Raw genomic sequence first — 10867 nt, 5'->3', positions numbered from 1 at the left:
GATGCATATATATATATATATATATATATATAATATTATTGTTATATTATTTTTTCAGGATTATTTGATGATTGGAAAGTTCAAAAGAACTGCATTTTTTATATAAATGTTTTGTAACATTATAAATGTATTTACTGTCAGTTTTGATCAAATTAATATATCCTTGTTGAATAAAAAATATTAATTTCTTTAAAAAAAACTTTTCAACAGTTGTGTACATTATTGCATAATGTATTGTGTATATAGTGTGTTTTGTTTTTAGAAAAATATTTTTTTTAATGTTGTATCATTTGTGGGGAACTGGGGTACTGGCTGTAATTATACTGGCAATAATAATAATAATAATACACAAAAATAAATGAAATATTGCCTATTCATAAAAAGTAGTGATCCAAAATAATAATTTGACTAATCCCATAATAGAATAGTACAAATAGAAATAAAAAATATATAGAATAAATAAGAATGATGATAGCTAGCTCCGAAAAGTGACATTCAGATATTTAAAAGTAAGACGTAAGTGTTTGAAAGTGTCTAAAAAGTTTTTCAGTTCACTGTGTGCATTGAAATGGGTGTTGTAAAAGAAAAAAAAAATGCTCTATTTGAGTGACCAGAGGAACGGTTCTGATGAAATGTAATTAGAAAACCCAATCCTGTTCTGTAACAGAGATAGTGAAAGGACGAGAGAGCGAGAGACAGAGAAAGAAGTCTCAACAAGAAGCATACACAGCAGATCAGACTTTAAAAATAAAGCCTTCAATAATTCACTCGTGCACTTAATAAGCATATTATACAGTATGTGCAGATGAAGGCCTGTCAGACATTATTTAACATTTGCAGATGTGAGAGGCCTGTGTGTGTGTGTGTGTGTGTGTGTGTCAGTGTGTGTGTGTGTGTAAGGTCAGGCTCTAGATGACCCTGACGATTCCCCAGCTGAGAGGGCTGAACCTGTAGTTTTCTATCCTGTTTACCCTACTGGAACTCAGAACTGCGTTCTTCATTTATCAAACTCAGGATCTCTGACACTGTCTCTGAATCTAATCGCCACATGCGCGTGTGCGTTTACATCCAGACGAGAGACAAGGACAGAAACCCAGCCAATACTGTGTGTGTCCTCAAAGTCACTGCACCTGTGGTTATTCATAAGGCCTATACAGATGTGTTTGTAAATGTACATATCCTGAAAGAATCTTTTTTCTATTCAGTACTGTCATGATGAAGCTATTTCTCATAACATATTACACCAAATACTGATGTACTACTTACACGTGTGTCATCAAAGACTGTTTGTAGTTTTTTGTGCTGGTCCTGACTCATGTATGAGTGTTTGGTTTTGCTTAAGCAGTGAAGCTTGCTCAGCTTCCCAGCATGCTCTGCACATTTTAATTCTTCCATGCAGTTGCTCAATAATGTTTAGATCCAGTGCTGCCATTCAGGACACTTCAGGGACTCAGGGCCATAACCACCATAGACATGCAGTCTAGTATTCAAACAATATGGGCTTTTCATTGACTAGTTCTTCAACTTTCACTATTGATCCCCCCAAACTTGGGTATTTGGTTTCATGCTTGTACACAACGCTCACAAAAGACTACAAGCAGTCATTGATTCTGGAGGAGGAAACATACAATATTAACATCTAAGAGAAGGTTCCAGGAGTTTATTTTTTACTTTATATCTCACAACTGCAACTTTATTTTTCATAATTTGACTTTATTTCTGATACTTGAGACTTACAGTTTAAAAGTATGGGATTAGTATTATTTATATATTTATTTATTTTTAATGAAATTAACACATTTATTCAGCAATAATACATTAAATGGACAAAAATGTGGCTCTTTATATTCATTAAAAATACTGCAGAAATCATAGTTTCCACAAAAAAAAAAGAAAAAGAAAAAAAAGAAAAAAATACTATGCTGCACAACTGTTTCAACATTGCTAATGATAATAAATGTTTCTAAAAAATCAGCAAGTTAGAACGATTTCTGAAGGATCATGTGACACTAAAGACTGGAGTAATGATGCTGAAAATTCAGCTTTGCGTCACAGGTATAAATTACATTTTAAAATATATTCAAATAGAAAACAGTTATTGTAAATCGTAATATATTTTACAATATTTCTGTGTGCTCTATTTTTGATCAAATAAATGTAGCCTAGGTGAGCGTATATGAGGCTTATTTCAAAAACATTAAACAGTTGTTATCTCACAATGTGTAGGCTATATTTCATAAATATTTTTTGAATAATATAATATTACTTGACATCTAACCATTGCAATTTTATTTCACATAACTGTGACTGTATATCTGAAAACATTGATTTTTAATACAAATTTATCTTTCACAATGTCACTTTATATGTCACAGTATGACTTTATTTGTTATTTTAAAGTTGATCTAACAATTAATGTTTTATTTTTACTATCGGGCAGAAACTGACTAGCATGTTAATGTAGCTTATTAAAGCCAGTTAAATTAATTAATTTCTTGTAACTGCAACTTTATTTTTCATATTTCTTGAAATATTAGAAATAATTTATCTAACAATTACCATTTTATTTAGACTTCTATGCAGCTTATTAAAGCCAGTACTATAATTAAATAAAAAAAATTAAACAGAACCAATTTAATGATATTCCTATTTATGTATGTACGTATGTAAATATGTATAATTCTAAACGTTGCAGATTCTGCAAGGGGTATGTGAACTTATGAGCACTACTGTATATAATATATGTGGTGTATGTGTATGTTTTGTGTGCTGTGTGTGGTAGGGTGTTATTATTTACTGATCCTAGCTGGGATGTGATGGTACACACATGCATTATAATATCACATCTCTTGAGACCCTCTCCATGAACTTTCATCCCCTGTAGGTATGATTTGTGCATCTGTGTGCATTTGTTAAAATGCCTCTGTCCTTTTCATTAAACTATTAATAGTCGCATCCAGCAGGAAGCAGTAAATTGTCACACTTGTGATTTAATGAATATTCTGAACTCTTTTGGCTGCTCTGTTGCAGAGTTTTGGGGGGCATTTACGCAAGGTTACAGCTGTCCACAGGCACGCCACAAGCAGCTTAATGGACCAGAATAAAGCTCCTATTCAATATGACTTGCAACAGCATTAACCAAATTAAATCGCCTTTATTCACTCGACTTTGATCTATAATCGAGAAACCCAATTTTCTTCTGGACTGGTCAGCGCGAGATGTCTGCTTCATGTTAGCGAGTGATAGACGGTGGCCTTCGTTTTCCTCTGAGGGGAATGAAGATTATAGACTGAAAATATATTGCTGAGATATAATTGCTGTGATATAAATTCTGCAGCTTGCTGCTGCTGTATCAATCTGCCTAGTAAAATCACACCGTAAAGAGTTTGATAGACTGAAGTGTGTGATCAGTTGGTGATTTTGGTCTTGGTTGCTTACTTGGTCATTGCTAGTAACCAGCATAAATTGTATTTTGGATGCTGGTCGTTTAACTAGCTTAACCAGCAGAGAAAAGGAGAAATGTCACCTGGGCAACTAGCTTAAATAAAACAAGTTTAAATAAGTTTGAAGTTTTAGTAACTGTGGTTTAGTAAATGTTTTATTAGTTGTTTTATTTTAAACATGTCTATATAGTATTTATTTAGTTAGTTTTAGTTAACTATAATAACCCTGGTGACAACTGACAATGTTTCGAAGTGTTGTACACTCAAAAACAAACAAAGAAAAAAAGTGTAAAAATAGGGAACATGTGCTGTATTAATATGAGGGATTTTCCATATTGATTTTTTGCAGGCGTTTTTCCTGTATTTTGAATTTGCACTGCAGTGACTCCATTTTCCTTTGTGTGTGTGTGTGTGTGTGTGTGTGTGTGTACCAAACCATAATCAGATCTCAACCAGGGATTAAATGTCTTGCTCTAGCTCATAAAAAGATCTCATTAATGTTCCGCTTCCTGGATTTCACCTACTCAGCATTGTAGCTGTACTAGAGAACTAGATGTTTAATTAGCAAAGTTTACTAAGACAGGCATCACCATTAGCTTTAATCGTACTTAGAATGAACAAACTACTAGGGCTCAGTATTACTGGACCTTTCACTGTCATATTCTGTGTCTTTCAGTTTCAGTCTGTCTCAGACTGGCACAGATGTGTGTGTGTGTGTGTGTGTGTGTGTGTGTTACATGAGGCAGTCTGGCAGCTGCCGATGCTGGTCTGGCTGGTCGGGGATTGTGGGTATTTGGGTATTCCCACAGGCTCATGCAGCTGAGCCAACAGTAGTGGAGGACTTCCCTGAAGTGAGACCGAAAACACAGATGAGTAGCTGTAGAGAGGGGCTACATGAACCACAGAGCTCAGTCTCTAACATAGAGGTATAAAAACTTTCAAAGTACCAAACCCAACTAAAAGTGAAAGAAAAAAAAAGTTAATTGTGCATTTAATCATTGAAATCAGGTCTCATTTCAATTCATTTTAATTGTGAAGGTTAATTTGCATTCACACTATTGCTTTTGGAAACACTAAAATATTATATTAATTATAAGTGTATTATTATTATTTACTTTTATTATGATAAAATATGAACAATATAAATCACTTGTAATTTTCTTTGTTCTTTTTTACCTCTTTTATTTTTACTATGCCTATTTAATCTCTATTATAAGTCGCTTTGGATAACAGCATTTGCTAAATTTATTTTGTTTGTTTGTTTGTTTATTGGTTCATTTGTTTTATGTATTTGTTTATTTTATAATAATACTTTTTAGTGTTTTTCATATAATAAATAGTTAATAACTATACTACTATTACTACTACTTCTACTAATAGTAATAATAAATTGAGTATTATAAATATTATTCAATAGTAATTTATATCTTTCAGTATGCCTGCAGTCTCTGTTGCAAGACGCTTTGGATAACAGCGTCTGCTAAATGCATAAATATAAATGTAATGTAAATGTAATCTCCATAACTTTAGAATAAGTGGCTCCTCTTTGAGAGAGACATCTGTGTTGTTGAGTATCATTATCTATATGGGAATCTGTAGCAATCAAACAGTATCTAGAATGACACTCATCCTGGACTTTCCAGCCGTTCAAGGCCGAGGCAGATGCGTTTGTTGGTATGCATGTGTATGTATGTATATGCGTGTATGTTTATTATCTCACTGTGTGTGTGTGTGTGTGTGTGTGTGTGTGTGTGTGTGTGTGTGTGTGTGTATGTGTTACATGAGGCAGTCTGGCAGCTGCCGATGCTGGTCTGGCTGGTCGGGGATTGTGGGTATTTGGGTATTCCCACAGGCTCATGCAGCTGAGCCAACAGTAGTGGAGGACTTCCCTGAAGTGAGACCGAAAACACAGATGAGTAGCTGTAGAGAGGGGCTACATGAACCACAGAGCTCAGTCTCTAACACAGAGGTATAAAAACTTTCAAAGTACCAAACCCAACTAAAAGTGAAAGAAAAAAAAAGTTAATTGTGCATTTAATCATTGAAATCAGGTCTCATTTCAATTCATTTTAATTGTGAAGGTTAATTTGCATTCACACTATTGATTTTGGAAACACTAAAATATTATATTAATTATAAGTGTATTATTATTATTTACTTTTATTATGATACTACTAATAATAATAAACTGAGTATTAGAATATTTTAATTCACTCTTAATCTTATATTTAATGTTACTGACTACTACTACTACTAATAAATCGAGTAGTAAAAAATATAAATCACTTGTAATTTTCTTTGTTCTTTTTTACCTCTTTTATTTTTACTATGCCTATTTAATCTCTATTATAAGTCGCTTTGGATAACAGCATTTGCTAAATTTATTTTGTTTGTTTGTTTGTTTATTGGTTCATTTGTTTTATGTATTTGTTTATTTTATAATAATACTTTTTAGTGTTTTTCATATAATAAATAGTTAATAACTATACTACTATTACTACTACTTCTACTAATAGTAATAATAAATTGAGTATTATAAATATTATTCAATAGTAATTTATATCTTACAGTATGCCTGCAGTCTCTGTTGCAAGACGCTTTGGATAACAGCGTCTGCTAAATGCATAAATATAAATGTAATGTAAATGTAATCTCCATAACTTTAGAATAAGTGGCTCCTCTTTGAGAGAGACATCTGTGTTGTTGAGTATCATTATCTATATGGGAATCTGTAGCAATCAAACAGTATCTAGAATGACACTCATCCTGGACTTTCCAGCCGTTCAAGGCCGAGGCAGATGCGTGTGTTGGTATGCATGTGTATGTATGTATATGCATGTATGTTTATTATCTCACTGACCCTGATTCCTGTCTCATAGTTGATGGATTCTTCCCTCCTAATGCAGGAAGTGCTTTGAAGCCGCCTCCCCCTTTCCCAGACTCCCATGCTGCCGCTCCAGTTCTACAGCTCATTATGTTTGCAAATCAGTATGTTTGTCATCTTTTTACAGAAAAAAAGAACATATTTACATGATGAGATGAAAACACTTTAGAAATGAAGAAGAATAATTTGAGGAATTTTACAAGCAGTGATGGTTAGTTGAACATTAAGATAAAGAATCTAGTTTCAATATCAAAACATGCTTGATTCAGAATGTCTCCAATGTGTACGAATGTCATTACTCCAGTCTTCAGTGTCACGTGATTTCTCAGAAATCATTCTAATATGCTGTTTCGCTGCTCAGTAAACATTTCTTATTATTATCAATGTTGTTGATAATGTTAATATTTTTAATATTATTTTTTTTCCAAGATTCTTTGAATAGCAAAGTTGTATTAAAAAAATAGCAGCATTTATTTTCAATTCAATTTATTGAATCCTTGCTATTTAATTAATAAAAATAAATAAATAAACTTTTTCTGCAGCTCAACTGGTACAGCATTGCCTCAAAATATTGAAATCATCATGGGTCTGTAGACTTTGAATCCACTGTAAGTCAATTTGGATAGAACTATCTACTAAAACAATATAAGTTAAATAGTCACAGGATTAAAGTAAACACAACAATAGAAGCCTACAAACAAATAGCATGAATAAATAACATAGAATGCTTTCTTCAGGAAGTATTTGCTTAAAACATTGTCTGCTTATGTTAATGCAAATACATTCATAAGCAGTGCATCACGTGGTGATAATAGTGGACTGTAAAACAGCTAATTTCTTAAAGGAAAAATTGGCATGTTTGAGGAACAAAAGACTGTATTCACCACTAGAACACAATATGTCAAAGACTCCATCAGAAATTAAAATCTCGTTTTGTTTCTTCCAGTGATTTGCTATCTCAATCGCCGTCTCTGAAGAAGATTTATGAGTGAACCTTTCTTCATTATGTCAGTGTCAGATTTATGAATGAAAGAGTGAGATGCTAAAGAGCTATTTCGGGGGAAAGCCGCCTTCCTGTTCGGAAATGCATCACTTCCATGGATGTGATGTTGCACAAGTTAATCATGGTTGTGCGCATGCATATGTTTGCATTGTGCAAGACAGAGCTTGTTTGTGCAAGACTAATGACACGTGACAATGTTAATATTTTTAATATTATTTTTTTTCCAAGATTCTTTGAATAGCAAAGTTGTATTAAAAAAATAGCAGCATTTATTTTCAATTCAATTTATTGAATCCTTGCTATTTAATTAATAAAAATAAATAAAAAACTTTTTCTGCAGCTCAACTGGTACAGCATTGCCTCAAAATACTGAAATCATCATGGGTCTGTAGACTTTGAATCCACTGTAAGTCACTTTGGATAGAACTATCTACTAAAACAATATAAGTTAAATAGTCACAGGATTAAAGTAAACACAACAATAGAAGCCTACAAACAAATAGCATGAATAAATAACATAGAATGCTTTCTTCAGGAAGTATTTGCTTAAAACATTGTCTGCTTATGTTAATGCAAATACATTCATAAGCAGTGCATCACGTGGTGATAATAGTGGACTGTAAAACAGCTAATTTCTTAAAGGAAAAATTGGCATGTTTGAGGAACAAAAGACTGTATTCACCACTAGAACACAATATGTCAAAGACTCCATCAGAAATTAAAATCTCGTTTTGTTTCTTCCAGTGATTTGCTATCTCAATCGCCGTCTCTGAAGAAGATTTATGAGTGAACCTTTCTTCATTATGTCAGTGTCAGATTTATGAATGAAAGAGTGAGATGCTAAAGAGCTATTTCGGGGGAAAGCCGCCTTCCTGTTCGGAAATGCATCACTTCCATGGATGTGATGTTGCACAAGTTAATCATGGTTGTGCGCATGCATATGTTTGCATTGTGCAAGACAGAGCTTGTTTGTGCAAGACTAATGACACGTGACACGGATGCATGCCATTCATTCAGTCAGGCAGCGGATGCACTTTTTTACAGATGGCATTTTGGCTGCCGCCCTCCAATTCACCTAATCACAATGAACCAGTGCAGACAAACAAACAAGAACCAATGCAGGAACCGAAGCTCAGACAATTGTGCTTGTTATTCAAATCCAGTCCTGGACCAGAGAGCCACACTGAATATGACTATTGACTGTGTATTAAAAAAAAACTCCTGTAACCCTGCTGAAAACATCAGTTTATACAAAATTTTGTAAAAAAAAAATTGCTAGTCTGATGGGGAAAAAAAAGTTAGACTTGTTCACACTAGGCTGAATATTTGGGGTGAAAATTCGGTGTGATAAACATTTGAACTTGAATGAACAGCTGTTAATGCACCTGTTCAGACCAGCATGAACAATCTTGTCATCAATGTGACATTTTTTTTTTTTTTTTTACAAAAAGAGGTGTTCTGATCTCTTTTCCACCTCACTGCGAAGACCACTGGCCAACGAATAGGAGTCTTGCTTTTGGTCACATGACCAGAGTCGTTAAACTACCACTTGTGGCACTCACAAACAGATTATTTTTCTAATCTAAAGGGAAAAAAATAAGAAACAGAAAATTGTGCAGCATGGTATTTCCACTTTTATAAAAGTGCCATCTACTGTCAGAGAGTGATTTTGCATTTTCATTCAGCACATCTGCTGTTTTTTATGCATTGGTCTGAAAAGACAAATCGTATGCATGATCGGACCGCATTTTCAATTATGAACATTTGTGTTGGTGTGAGTGAACAGGCCTTAAAGGAATATTTGTTCCTCAAATTTTTAAATGAAAATCTGTTGACACCTACTCACCCTCAGGCCATCCAAGGAGTAGATGAGTTTGCTTTGAATATTTTGAAAAAAAAAAATAGCATTTAGCAATTTATTGAAAAAGTCCATCATCCTCAAAGTCCACATCAAAATCCACCAACATATTTGTTTAGAACTGTTTTTGCTTGTAAACGGTGTTTGATCTGTGTATATTTCTCTTTTGATTCAGGCAAGACGACTTTTTCACTGGAGAAAGAAATATTATGGATAGAGGACTCTGGATTTGTTTATTACAAACACTCAGCTTTTAACTTCTCAAGACGTTAATTGATGGACTGGAGTGGTGTGGATTATTTGTGGATTATTGTGATGTTTTTATCAGCTGTTTGGACTCTCATTCCGACGGCACCCATTCACTGCAGAGGATCCATTGGTGAGCAAGTGATGTAATGCTACATTTCTCCAAACATTTATCCAACATCTACATCTCGGATGGCCTGAGGGAGAGTACATTTTCAGTGAATTATTCCTTTAAGTCATAGTATATCATGCAATTTTACTTCCTTTTACTTGTTTTAGGATGTTTAGATATTTTTACAGAAAAGTTAGTTTATTTTGGTCTTTTTGTGAAGCCTGTCATGTAGCACAGTCTTTTTGATGATGATGATGACCTTGAGCTAGTTGAATAGCCTAATGGGAACAACAGCACACCGACATCCAGTACTGAGGATCATTAAAGTATTAATAGCATAGCTATTACTATTACTATTACTGTTACTATAGCTCATAGGTCTTCAACCCTGCTCCTGGGGACCCAGAGTTCAGCTCCAACCCTAATCAAACACACCTGAGCCAGCTAATCAAGGTCTTCAGGATCACTTGAAAAGTCAGAGGCCAGGTGTGCTGAAGCAGGTTGTAAATACACTTTGCAGGACAGTGGGTTCCCAGGAGCATGGTTGAAGACCTATGCTATAGCTGTTATGAGTAATGTTTAATATGTAGGTTAGAGGTTTGTTTCTACTTTGGAGCAAAAGTAATAGTGATGCTTTCCTTCAAAAGCACCACTTACAAGTAAGCAAATATTGACTTTCTGTGACCCTGACCTTAACAGGCTGTTGACCAAGTACTATTATTCCCGTTTCTATATGACACTCCAGTTTCCCTTCTAAAGTGTGTCATCTCTGATTTTACTGGTGACCGATACATTTATAAGGCTTCCTTCCTCATTACTTTCCTTTTTTCTTTATCCTTTCATCCATTGGAAGTGTGTGACTGGCAGGGATATACAAAGTGATGTTGAGGTTAAATCTGAGTAGATGAGACGTGTTGACAAGACTGTGAATGAGTGAGTCCTATGTGTTTAAGAGTGTGTATGTGTGTGTTTTATGAGCACTCTGCTGAGTGCAATCTAAGGATCTGATTACTCTGAGAAAAAAAAGCCCTGCAGCCCCAGAATGACGGGTGCAAAGGGATCTGCATTATCATTATCTACATCTGCTTTCTCTGACAGCCACACTCTTTCACCCTAACTTTCCTCCGCCAGGCCCCTGTATCGAATAACATAAACTCTATACCATCCACTAAGGTAAATTCAACAGCTGAGCTATTTAAAGGTGCTTTGTCTTGTGATTGTCTTTGATTGACACTAATTAGCATGGATGCAGCATCACACAGAAGTTTTCAGTTACCATTGCAGAAACACCCTATTGACATACACTGCAAAAAAAAAATAA

Source organism: Sinocyclocheilus rhinocerous, unplaced genomic scaffold, assembly GCF_001515625.1.
Source record: "Sinocyclocheilus rhinocerous isolate Xijiao unplaced genomic scaffold, SAMN03320098_v1.1 scaffold206, whole genome shotgun sequence".
Classification (NCBI taxonomy): domain Eukaryota; kingdom Metazoa; phylum Chordata; class Actinopteri; order Cypriniformes; family Cyprinidae; genus Sinocyclocheilus; species Sinocyclocheilus rhinocerous.
Note: the sequence above shows the minus strand (reverse complement) of the source record.